Source organism: Sorex fumeus, unplaced genomic scaffold, assembly GCF_029834395.1.
Source record: "Sorex fumeus unplaced genomic scaffold, SorFum_2.1 ptg000093l, whole genome shotgun sequence".
NCBI classification, from domain to species: domain Eukaryota; kingdom Metazoa; phylum Chordata; class Mammalia; order Eulipotyphla; family Soricidae; genus Sorex; species Sorex fumeus.
In genome coordinates this window covers 8,181,877-8,195,240 of record NW_026606150.1, presented here as the reverse complement: position 1 = coordinate 8,195,240, position 13,364 = coordinate 8,181,877, and positions in this window count along the sequence as shown.

The following is a 13,364-nucleotide window of genomic DNA, read 5'->3' as shown; positions in this document are numbered from 1 at the left end:
AATTTACTTTGCAGATGTTTAGTATCATTTGGGACTTTACATGAAATTTTCTGTATCACTTCGTTTCTAACACAGAGTTTTAATATAAAACTTTCATAAGTTGTATATATTTGTCTATACATGAACTTTGATTACCAAATGCTGCTACTGGAAAAGTTATGCAAGTACATACTCTTTGGAGCACACATTTCCAAATCATAATTTAAGATGATTGTGAGTCTGTTGCCTCTGGCACTTTAGTCCTTGTTTAGTTTCCTACCCTCATGTGTCCATTAGCTCTCTGGTTGCTTCCGCTGTGTGCTGGGAGAACACTCAGCATTGAGTGCCTCGGGAGAAGCCCCCGGGCCCACCCACCACTCCTGTCTCTAATCTCCTTAGGGTCAGACACATCTCATGATGGTGCTAAGTGCAGGAGGATCTCGGGAACCTTCTAGGGCCGAAACCTCAGCTGCGGCTCCTCCACGACCACAGTGAACTACAGAACAGCACCAGAGACGCACTGGGGAGACACCCAGGGGTCCCCGAGTCTCAGAGATGTTCCTGGACTCTCACCATCAGGACCCCCAGACTCGGGAGAACATTCAGGTGAGATGGAATGTCTGTACTCTCTACTTCTCTTTCTTCTATGTTGGCTTTGATTTTGCGATGGATAGTGGGGGCCTTCACTTGGTGGAACACTGGGCTTACTTACGACTGTGCTTTAGAGGTCACTTACTGGGGCTTGGTGTCGCCTATGTGGTGCTGGGAGTAGAAAGTCTTTTGGCTGCGTGCAAGGCAAGCACCCCACCCACTGCATTCTCTATGGTTTTCTAACCTGGTGGCCTGAGCCAGCTGTTACCCATCAGCACTGAGCGCTATGTTTCTGTGCTCTGGCCCTCTGGTACAAATGCCACTGCCAGGCCCATCTCTTCACCATCCTGTGTGCTCTCTCTGGGATCTTTCTTTGATTTGTCTTTTATTGAGAATTGTGACCCTTCACATTGAGGTCCTTCATTACTATGTATTGCACTTGTCTAACATGGCGTCATTTTTCCTCTCCCAGTGTTCTTTGTGTCTAGCCTGATTCTGGGCACTTGGGGATGATGGTGTTCCTGACTCCTGGTCCAGACAAGGAACCAGATTTGAAGGGATTCGTGGTGAATAAAGTTCTACAGAAGGTACCTGGGTTTGAGGAGAGTGATAGGAGAGCAGGATGGCATTTGCAAGGCACGCGGTGCCCAGGTCTGATCCTTGGATTCCCAAATGATACCTCAAGCACTGGCAGAAGTGATTCCTGAGCACAAGCCATGAATATCCTCTGAGCATAGTCCATTGCGGACCCACGCAAAAAAATATACCAGCCAAATAAACAACAAACAGCGATTGGGAATGAGGTTAGAAAATATAATAGTAAAGTAAAGTAAAGGTAAAGGTCCTCCCGTTGATCATCGATTTGCTCGAGCGGGCCCAGTAACATCTCCATTGGAGACTTTGTTGTTACTGTGTCTGGCATATCGAATACGTCACGGGGAGCTTGCCAGGCTCTGCCATGCGGGCGAGATACTCTCGGTAGCTTGCCGGGCTCTCCGAGAGGGGCGGAGGAATCGAACTCGGGTTGGCCATGTTGGCCGCTTGTAAGGCGAACGCCCTACCGCTGTGCTATTGCTCCAATGTCTTTTCCTTTTTCAGTTATCTGTCCCACCTAGCAGTGCTCAGACTGACTATTTGGCTGTGAGGTCAGGGATCAGCCCTGGAGGTCAGAGGGGACCATACTGGAACAGGGTTCCGCATCTGGGTAAAAGCCCAACCACGCGCTCTGTCCCTGAGTTCTTAGAAAATCACTGACTCCTGAGAGATACAATCAAAGCCTGCCTGTCCGTAGAGCACAGAAGGATGCTCACAGCGCCCTTTCACTGTAAACCCTTAGTAGCGGGTAACCTGTAAAGTGTCAGTGCTTTCCCATATGCACAGAGGACATTTCATTTCATTCACAGTCATCCTGGGAGTCAGCGAGTGCCTGTGTGCGTGTGTGTAACAGTTGTGTTGGAAACACAATTGAGAGAACACCCATGTCACTGTGTCATTTGTGCTCGATAATCATGAAACAAGTGTAGTTACTGTAAGTAGTTTTGGTGTAGGGTATGGTGAATGGTCATTGCCACTAAGTTGTCTTGTCCTCTTATTTTCTTTTACCTGAAACACAGAGCACTGGCGTGGAGAAACACGTGGCCACAGGAAATATTGGTGAGCAGGGCTGGGCTCTGTCACGCACCCAGACACCATCCTCTCAGCAGCCATGTCCCGGCAGGGTCACTGGTGACAGGATCTTCAGGTGTCTCCGAGGGACCCTGTCCCTGCTCCAAGCACAGAGCTCATCTGCCTGGTGACTGGGAACAGCAGGAGCCGGGAGGACCCTCCCTTACTCCCACACCCTTTGCCCTGCTCATTGGGGTCTGGGGACTGAAGCCTGAGATGGGAACAGTGGCGTCCCATCCCTGACCTGAGAGGACTGTCTTCGCCCCAATTACATCTCACAGTGACCAAAGTAGGACCCACAGATGGCTCCTGACCCCAGGAATGACACCGGGGTCATGTCACAGCTGGTCTGGAGTAACTCAACTGAGTTACCAAAAAGGGGAAATGAACATCTCCGAACACAACAGGCATTGAATATAACTATGTTTTGACGTCCAGTATCACTGTACCTGTTAGTTTCTTCGGCATGGTGGGGAACGGGATTGTCATATGGCTGCTGGGTTTCCGCGTGAAGAGAAACCCCTACAGCATCTACATCCTCAACTTGGCCATTGCAGACTTCCTCTATCTCTTAAGTAATGCTCTTGAGATCAGCATCAATTTTGCCATGCATTTCAAGTAGACTATTTTGTTAATATATATACTCCACATAATACCATCCCCGGTGGGTCTGACTCTGCTGATGGCCATCAGCATCGAGCGCTGTGTCTCTGTGCTCTGGCCCCTTTGGTACAAATTCCACCGCCCAGCCCATCTCTCCACCATCGTGTGTGCTCTCATCTGGGGTCTGTTTTTGATTTATTTCTTAGTTATAATTCTGTGCATTTTCCTTATCAGAGTTGATTATGACAATATCCCGATTTTCTTGTCTCAAGCAGTGTCCCTGCTTACTCTCCCAGTGCTCTTTGTGTCCAGCCTGATTCTGGTCATTTGGGGACGATGCTGCTCCCAGTGGAGACAGCCCAGCAAGCTCTACTGGACCATCCTGCTCAATGTCCTGGCCGTGCTGCTGCTCAATGTGCCTAGAGGAATCTATGTTGTCCTCAAGTGGCCGTTGATAACTTGGGATTCTCCGTGGTTCATCCTGCTCCTCTTCAGTGCCATGAACAGCACAGTCAACCCCATCATCTACTTCTTTGTTGGCTGGCACGGGATACAGCCAGGCATAAAATCCCTCCGAGAAGTTCTCCAGAGTGCCCTGACAGATAGGAAATCAGGAACTGAGCAGAGAAGAGGAATCACCGACCCCAGACAGAACAGGACAATCCCTGAGCATCTGGGAGGAGGAGCCCCGTTGAGTCCCCAGTTCTGCCCCTGCCCCTGGCACCACCTCTGGGAAAGTCTCTGACCTTCCCTGGAATGGCCAGAAGTGTCCTGTGACTGTCAGGAGTAGTAGCTGTGCCCTTGTTGGGACCACAACGCCCTCCACAGACATGACATGCGGACTTCCAAGGGGCCGCAGCCTCCCTGTGACTTGGGCCAGGCTGACCCCAGAGGAGCAGTGTGTCCGTGGAGCCCCCTGCCGCATGAGTACCCCTCCCAGCCCCGCTCGGCATTTGGGTACTCCTAGGAATGACTCAGTGTTTCCACGTACCCTGCACGGGAACCCCCATAGTCTACACCTTCCACTGTCCCACGACTGCTGCTGACTGACCATCTGCCTGAAGGAAGGTGAACTTCTCTCATAAGATATTAGGTTATTTAAGAGATTCTGGTTGCCTGTTTTCTGACTACGATTCTGTCACTGACACACCCCTTCCCTGGCACAGTGCGGAAGGTGCTTGCTATCCCAGAAATGACTGGGGTTTGATTCCTGGAACCACCTACGGGCCCTAAGTTCCAGCAGGAATGACCCCTACGCAGAGAGCCAGATGGATACATAAGCACACCTGGGTGTTGGATTTGAACTTAAAACAAAGAAAAAAAGAATGAATGAATGAATGAATGAATTGACTTGAGAGTGACGGATATAGGAGGGTCTCTGCATACGTGGTTCCGAGGGAACATGATGAGGGAGTAACAAAGGGCCGATGGGGGTGTGTCCTGAGCACTGTGGTTCCCGTGAGGGGACAGTGGGGTCAGCTGAGTCAGGCTCTCTGGGGGATGTGTGTTGCTGGGAACCCTTGTGCATGCATCTGTCATTTATATATAGCCCACCTCATGCTAAAATTTAGAAAATAAATGCAACAAAGTCCCCTTCCAGAATGAGGGTTGACAGTCTATGACGCTTCCTTGTGGCATGTATTTCTTGTGTTATTGGCATGCTTTATTTTTTTGTCCACATCAGACCCTGGCAAGCTACCTGTGATGTATTTTTTTTTATTATTATTAGTGAAACACCATGAGGTACAGTTGTAGATTTACAAATTTCTGTGCTTGGATCTCGGTCATACCACGATCAAATACCCATCCCTCCACCAGTGCCCATTTTCCACCACCAGGATAATATCCCTCCCCCCCATCCCCCCATCCCCCCCTGCCACTGTGGCAGGGCATTCCCTTTTGTTCTCTCTCTCCTTTTGGGTGTTGTGATCAGCAAAAGAGGCATTAAGTGGCGAACATGTTCAGTCCAGTCTACTTTCAACCTGCATCTCCCCTCCTGGGAGGATACTCCAAGCACCCTCCACTTGTTGTTCCCTTTCTATCTGAATTGTCCTTTCCCCTAGAATACCCGGCTGGCCTCTAAGTTATGGAGTAATTCTCCTGGTGTTGATCTGAGCTATTCTTGGGTATTAATCTCATATTTTATTACTTTATATCCCCCAGATGAATGCAATCTTTCTATGTCTATCCCTCTCTTTCTGACTCATTTCGCTTAGCATGATACTTTCCATATTGTACCACTTGTATGCAAAGTTCATGACTTCATCTTTTCTAAGAACCACATAGTACTCCATTGTGTAGATGTACCAAAGTTTCTTTAACCAGTCATCTGTTCTTGGGCACTCAGGTCTCTTCCAGTTTCTGGCTACTGTAAAGAGTGCTGCAATGAACAAACAAGTGCAGATGTCACTTCGGCTACACATTTTTGCATCTCTGGGATATATTCCCAGGAGTGGTATCGCTGGATCAAATGGGAGCTCAATTTCTAATTTTTTGAGGAACGTCCATACTGTTTTCCAAAAGGGCTGAACCAGTCGGCATTCCCACCAACAGTGAAGGAGTGTCCCTTTCTCGCCACATCCACGACAGCATCGGTTGTTTTTGTTCTTTTGAATGTGGGCCAGTCTCTGAGGTGTGAGATGGTATCTCATTGTGGTTTTGATCTGCATCTCCCTGATGATTAATGATGTAGAGCATTTTCTCATGTACTTTTTTGCCATTCGGATTTCTTCTTTGAGAAAGTTTCTGTTCATTTCATTGCCCCATTTTTGGTTGGGGTTGGATGTTTTCTTCTTGTGGAGTTCAACCAGTATTTTGTATATCCTTGATATCAACCCCTTGTCAGATGTGTATTCGGCGAATATTCTTTCCCATTCTGTAGACTGTCTTTGTATTTTGGTCACTGTTTCTTTGGAGGTACAGAAGCTTCTTAGTTTAAGATAGTCCCATTTATCTATCTCTGTTTTCACTTGCTCAGCCAGTGGCGTGTCATCTTTGAAGATAGCATTAGCCTCACTGTCATGGAGGGTTTTGCCAACTTTGTCTTCAATGTATCTTATGGTTTCTGGTCTGATGTGAAGGTCTTTAATCCATTTTGATCTTACCTTTGTACATGGTGTTAGGCAGAGTTCTGAGCCCATTTTTTTGCATGTAGCCGTCCAGTGATGCCAGCACAATTTGTTAAAGAGGCTTTCCTTACTCCACTTCACATTTCTTGCACCTTTATCAAGGATTAGATGATCATATGATTGAGGGGAGATGTCAGTGTATTCAACTCTGTTCCATTGGTCTGCAGTTCTGCCTTTGTTCCAGTACCATGCTGTTTTGATTATTACCGCTTTGTAGTAAAGTTTGAAGTTAGGGAGGTTGATTCTTCCCATTTTCTTTTTCCCAAGAATTGCTTTAGCTGTTCGTGGGTGTTTATTGTTCCATATAAATTTCAGGAGTGTTTGCTCCATTTCTTTGAAGAATATCATGGGTATCCTTATAGGAATTGCATTAAATTTGTACAGTGCTTTCGGTAGTATTGCCATTTTGACAATGTTAAGTCTCCCGACCCATGAGCAGGGGATATCTTTCCATTTCCTCATGTCCTCTTTTATTTCCTGAAGTAGCGTTTTGTAGTTTTCTTTGTACAGGTCCTTTACTTCCTTAGTTAAGCTGATTCCTAGGTACTTGATTTTCTGGGGCACAATTGTGAACGGGATTGATTTTTTCATATAGCTTTCCTCTCTCTCACTGTTTGCGTATAGGAAAGCCATGGACTTTTGGGTATTGATTTTATAGCCTGCAACTTTACTATACAAGTCTATTGTTTCTAGGAGTTTTTTGGTGGAGGTTATTGGGTTCTCTAAGTATAGTATCATATCATCTGCGAATAGTGAGAGCTTTATTTCTTCCTTTCCTACCTGAATGCCCTTAATATCTTTTTCTTGCCTAATTGCTATTGCAAGTACTTCCAGTACTATATTGAACAGCAGTGGAGAGAGTGGGCATCCTTGTCTCATCCCTGATCTTAGAGGGAAGGCTCTCAGTTTTTCCCCATTGAGGATGATGCTTGCTATAGGCTTGTGGTAGATGGCTTTAACTATGCTGAGGAAAGTCCCCTCTATACCCATTTTGGCTAGGGTTTTCATCATAAAGGGGTGCTGGATCTTGTCAAATGCTTTCTCTGCATCTATTGATATGATCATATGCTTTTTATCTTTTCTTTTGTTGATATGATGGATTATGTTGATTGATTTCCGAATGTTAAACCATCCTTGCATCCCTGGGATGAATCCTACTTGGTCATGGTGTATGATCTTTTTGATGAGTAGTTGGATTCTATTTGCTAGTAGTTTGTTGAGGATCTTTGCATATGTGTTCATCAGGGATATTGGCCTGTAGTTCTCTTTCTTTGTGTTATCTCTGTCTGCTTTTGGTATCAGTGTGATATTTGCTTCATAGAAACTGTTCGGAAGTGTATTTGATATTTCAATATCATGGAAAAGCTTAAAGAGGATTGGGAGTAAGTCTTCTTTAAAGATTTGGAAGAATTCACTGGTGAATCCATCCGGGCCAGGGCTTTTGTGCTTGGGGAGACTTTTTATTACCATTTCAATTTCCTTGATGGTGATAGGTCTGTTCAGGTATTCCAGGTCTTCTTGGTTCAGCCTTGGGAGTCTGTAGGAGTCTAGGAATTTATCCATTTCCTCGAGGTTTTGATGTTCCGTGGCATAAAGCTTCTCAAAGTACTCCCTGAGGATCCTTTGAATTTCTGTAGTTTCTGTTGTAATGACCCCCTTTTCATTTCTGATTCGGTTTGTTAGGGTTTTCTCTCTCCCTTTCTTTGTGAGTTTTGCTAGGGGCTTATCGATTTTGTTAATTTTCTCAAAGAACCAGCTCTTGGTTTCATTGATCTTTCGGATTGTTTTCTGGGTTTCCATCTCCTTAATCTCTGCTCTGAGTTTTATTATTTTCTTCCTCCTGTAAGGGTTGTGCTCCTTTTGTTGTTCCTTCTCCAAGTTCTTAAGCTGTGAGGTTAGTTTATTTATGTGGGCTCGCTCCTCCTTTCTGAGGAATGCTTGTAGAGCTATAAACTTTCCTCTTAAGACCGCTTTTGCTGTGTCCCATAAGTTTTGGTAACTCGTGTCCTCATTTTCATTCGTTTCTAGGAATCTTTTGATTTCCTCTTTAATTTCCTGTCTAAGCCACTCGTTGTTTAATAGCGCACTGTTTAATTTCCATGTGTTTAATTTAGTTTTCTGTTTTTGTGTGTGATTTACTTCTAATTTCAGCGCATTATGGTCTGAGAAGATTGTTGATATAATCTCTATCTTCTTAATTTTATGGAGATATGTTTTGTGCCTCAGCATGTGGTCTATCTTGGAGAACGTTCCATGTACGCTTGAGAAGAATGTGTATTCAGTTTTTTGTGGATGAAGTGTCCTGTATATATCTACTAAGTCCCTTTCTTCCATTGTTTCCCTCAGATGAAGTATATCCTTGCTAAGCTTGAGTCTGGTTGATCTATCAAGAGGTGACAAAGCGGTGTTGAAGTCTCCCACTAGTATTGTGTTGCTATCGATGTCTTTTTCCAAATCTATGAGTAGTTGTTTTAAGTACTTTGCTGGTCTCTCATTAGGTGCATATACATTTATTATTGTAAGTTCTTCCTGTTGTACAGATCCTTTGGTCAATAGGAAATGGCCTTCACTGTCTCTTATGATCTTCTTCACTCTGAAATCGATGTGGTCTGATATTAGGATAGCTACCCCAGCTTTTTTATGGGAGCTGTTTGCCTGTAGGATTGTTTTCCAGCCTTTGACTCTGAGTTTGTGTTTGCTTTGACTATTGAGATGTGTTTCTTGCAGGCAGCAGAATGTTGGGTTCAATTTTCTAACCCATCCTGCCACTCTATGTCTTTTAATTGGTGCGTTTATCCCATTGACATTGAGAGAGATTATTGTTATGGGATTTTGTCCCATTGTTCTGTTGAAATTTGGTGTTTTTGAGAGGCCTGTCTTGCCTTAAAGTAGCCCATTTAGTTGTACTTGTAACCATGGTTTTGAGTCTATGAAGTTCCTGAGCTGTTGTTTGTCTGTGAAACTGTGTGTTGTTCCTTCTATTATGAATGAGAGTCTCGCTGGGTAAAGTATTTTGGGGGAGGCATTTATTTCATTTAGTTTTTTCACTATGTCCCACCACTGTTTTCGGGCCCTGAGGGTTTCATCAGAAAAATCAGCTGTGAATTTTAAGGATGCTCCTTTGTAACAGATTTCTTTCTTCGATCTTGCTGCTTTCAGAATTTTGTCTCTGTCTAAGGTTTTGGTCATTTTGATCAGGATGTGTCTTGGGGTATTTTTATTCGGATTTCTTCTAGCCGGTACCCTTCGGGCCTCCTGGATGTGGTCACAAGTTTTCTTTAGCTCTGGAAACGTTGTAGCAATGATTTCTTTGACAGTTTCTTCTTCATCAAGGTTTTCTTCCTGTCCCTCTGGGACTCCAATAATTCTTATGTTACCCCTCTTGGCTTCATCACGATCTTCTCTTGCCATCTGTTCTCGAACTGTGAGTCTCTTTTCCATTTTCTGCTCTTTTCTGACAAGACTCTGAACTTGATCTTCGAACTCACTGATTCTGTTCTCAGCCGCTGTTACTCTGCTGCTGAGGCCTTCCACTGTGGTTTTCAATTCGGCTACCAGGTTTTTCAGGTCCGACATTTCTGATTGCATTTTCCTCATTTCTGCCTTCAAATCCTCTTGTCTTTTATTGGCATTGGTTTCCATTGTTTCTTTTAGTTCCCTAAGCATCCTGAATAGCTCCATTCTGAATTCCTTGTCAGAGAGGTTGTCTAACGCTATAGTACTGTTGGTGTCTTCTGGGCTAGCCTCGTGAATAAGAAAGTTTGGTGGGCTTTCGCGTTGCTTTACCATTGTGACCAGTGTGGTTTGGTCCTTCAAACTCGCTGCTACTGTTCTGGTTGAGTGAGGAGAGACTGCCAGGAGCCGTTCAGCTTTGTTGCTGCTAGATGTGCCTCTTCTACCTTTCTGAGTCTAACCTTCTTCTCAATCAGGCGTTATTCTTTGTTTTATAACTGACATTGAGTGAAACTTTTGGAGGAGTTGCTATTTACTACTGAGCTTGTATAGCTATTTTCAAACAGAACTTTTGTTGGAAATGGAGTAGGCGAGTGGGATTTTGTTGAATTGTAGTAGAAGAGGTGAGAAATTTTGGTTGGTATTAGGTAACAAGTTGATGAAAAGGATGAAAGGATGAAAGTCCAAATTGCTTGGAGTGAGTGATATACCTGCGGCCGCATAATCGGCCGCCCACCTGGAAGCAGGCCACGCCCACTTTTAGGAGGCCACGCGCCCCCTTCTTAGAGGCCACGCCCCTAGCCAGTCCCAGGCCACTCCCTGCCAGGATCCTGGGATCCGCGCTGTCCTCTGGCGGGGCTCGCTGGGCGGGCGGCGCGTGTGGGGTCAGGGGCGGGGTTCCGCTGGGCTCCTCCAACCCACCTGGATTTGGGGGGCTGGTGGGCTGCTGTGTGCACCGGTCCGGAGCTGGACGCGCGCTTGGGCTGGGGGCTGGGGTCCGTGCTTGTGATGTATTTTTTATATGCCAAAAACAATAAGGAAACAATAACAGCAACGTGCTCTTTGTGTTCCTTGAGTGAGCAGACGCCATTGGGCTACAGTAGCATGCGACAGGGACGAGTGAAGACGTACTGTCACCCGCTTGAACAGATCCATGAACAATGTGATGCCACTGATACAGTGATATTTTGTGTCCAGTCCTATGACTACAAATGTATTTTTCTTCATGTTTGTTTATTTTTCTTTGAGATCATTGAACAAACCTGAAGTCAGTTTTGGTCCCATGATGATATAGTTGAATATGACATTTCTGATGTTGTGTTTTGTGAATTAAATGATCCCGCATGATTTCCATTCAATGCTCTTCATTTGTTTTAACTGTGTGCAAAAGGTAGAGGATGAAGCATCATATAAAATATATCAATGTAGGTGCTGGAGTAATAGTATGGCGGATATGGCATTTTCCTTACACATGACTGACCCCGGTTTGATCCCCAGCATGGCACGTGCCCCCTCAAGCATGTCATGAGCGATTCCTCGGTGTATAGACAGGAGTAACCCCTGAGCATTGACTGGTGTGGCCCAAACACTACGACCACCACCAGTAATAATAACAACAAAGACTCTGTCAGTGCCCGCTGGGGTGACAGACCAGTTACTTTCTCCGTTCTGTGCCGCAGACCCAAGGTCAGTTCTTCACACCCCACATGGCCACTGAACCCATTGGAGTGACTCCTGAGTGCCCAGTCAGGAGGAAGTGAGCACAGCAAGCATTATCCTAACCCCCAGTAAGTATGTTGTGTCATTCCCCCGAAACTCCCAGTTCCTGTCCATGGTCCGAGTAGTGCATGTCATTGTGCCGGTCAGTGTCTTCCTGACCATGAGGAGCAGGACAGCCAAGAGAACCAACTGCTTAGTTGCTTCATTGTGTTCTAGAAACTCACGTCACTGGTGAAAGTTCTACTCTGTTTTTGTTGTTACAGACACGTTTCAACATGATGTGCTAGGATTTTCTCTGGTTATTTAATTTTCTTGTTACTCCTGAGGAGACTATATTTCTCCATTGTCTAATATTGTCCCAACCGTGAGTTATGGCTCTAAAGTCCTGCACGTGAAAAAACAGAAGCTCTCGGTTCTTGTGTCATAGAGTGTGTAAATTTAAGAAAAGGCAGCACTGCAGCGGTGGCTCTGTCTCTCCCGCCGCGTGCGTTGGGTAATCTCACCCTGCTACCACCACCCGGGGAGGTTGATGCTGATGGGCAGACGAAGGAAGGGACAAGGGCCAGTCTGGTTGGTCTTAGTCGCAGTTTATTCCAATTCTTTCTCCATTCACCCAATGTCTCTCCTCTGCCTCTGACTCCCTGCTTCTTCCTCCCCCATGCTACTTAATTCTCCTTCTCCATGCCACTTCATCCTCCTCTGGAGTCTGGATTCTGATTCTTATCCCCTTGCTCCTCTTGCTCTGCAATCTGGATATTCACTTCTGATCTCACAGCCCACTCTTACAGTCTAGTTAAATCCCAAAGCATAGGGGGTTGGGTAACAATTACATATAGGTGCGATCACAATCAATAGGGGTAGAATTCTTTCCCTCAGGGACATCCGCTTCTAGGACAGATCCTCATTATCAGATCAATCCACCCTAGAGTGGATTCCCATGTTTGTGTTTCTCCTCTCCTTGTCCAACAAACATATAAGCATATACAATAGAAATCATTTTGTATGGATACAGTATGAAATACCTTAAACTTATAGAATTGCCCTCCTAGGGCCATCTCAATCTCAGACTACAGTGCTCAGGCCAGATAGTCTTTCCTATCCCTAGCAGAGTCCTAGTATCGTTGTTACTTTTGGATCATGACGGCATTTGTCTATGATCAAACTCTTAAGTAATAGTTAAGAATCGTGACACTTTGGTCTGGCCCATTTCGATGCCAGGGTAGCTCACCACTTGCCCTGGGTCCATTCAGTCCCTCGTCGGGACCCTTTTGGGGTGTTAGGAACTAAGGGCAACTGAGGCTTAAGTCGAGAAAGCAGATGCCCGAGGTGAATAATATTTAAAGCCAATTAAATTCTAAATTACAAAGCATACTGTTAACGGTCTTTCTGTATCTATACAAAACGGGTATTCCTTTAAAGTAAACTGTTCATAAGACATGAGGAGAGGAGAAAGGCAATATTTCACTCATATATATAAAATCATAGATTTCTGAGGTATCTAACTTTACAAGTTAACAGAGTATGATTAGGGGGAAAGCTGATTAACTGGTTGGGGAGGAGAGCATAGGGAAGAATATACAGATAAACACAATGGAATGGAAGTGCCTCAGGAGCACTGTGATGGGTGTAAACAGATAAATCTAAGCTCCTTATGGAGAAAGGACAAAGCAATGTCATCCTACAATAGAGCATCTGTAATTTTCCTGGGAGCCTGTGGGTATTTTGGAACTGTGTTTCTGTGTGATTCCCTAAGCAGTAGCCAAGAACCCTGACCCACTTGGGCAACTCCTGCCTACTGGCTCAACGCCAGCTTCCCACCCACAGTTCGAGGGTCCCAGGCATACACCCTGGGCTTCTCAGGGAACCATTCAGACTGGGTCAGGCTCTGTCCCTCTCCACACAAGGCCCCTGTCACCAACCTCTCCTCCCAGTCCTCAGTGTGGAGTTGTGGTCTGGAGAGTTGGGAAGAAGCCCAAGGAGGAACATCCATTCAATCACCCTCGGGTGGCCTGTGGAGACCAGGGGACATCTGCCTGATCAAGTCTACCCACGGCGTCCCCCCAATCCTGCCTGAGTACCAGTGATGATGCAGAGCTGGAAGCAAAGTCACAGGTGGGCTGAGTTGGGGGTGGGGCAGGCTCATGCCACTGAACACAGCAGAGCGTGAACGTGGGAAATCCGCAGCCTTCATGAGCAACTTCGGAGAAGCAAAGGGAAGCACAGCTA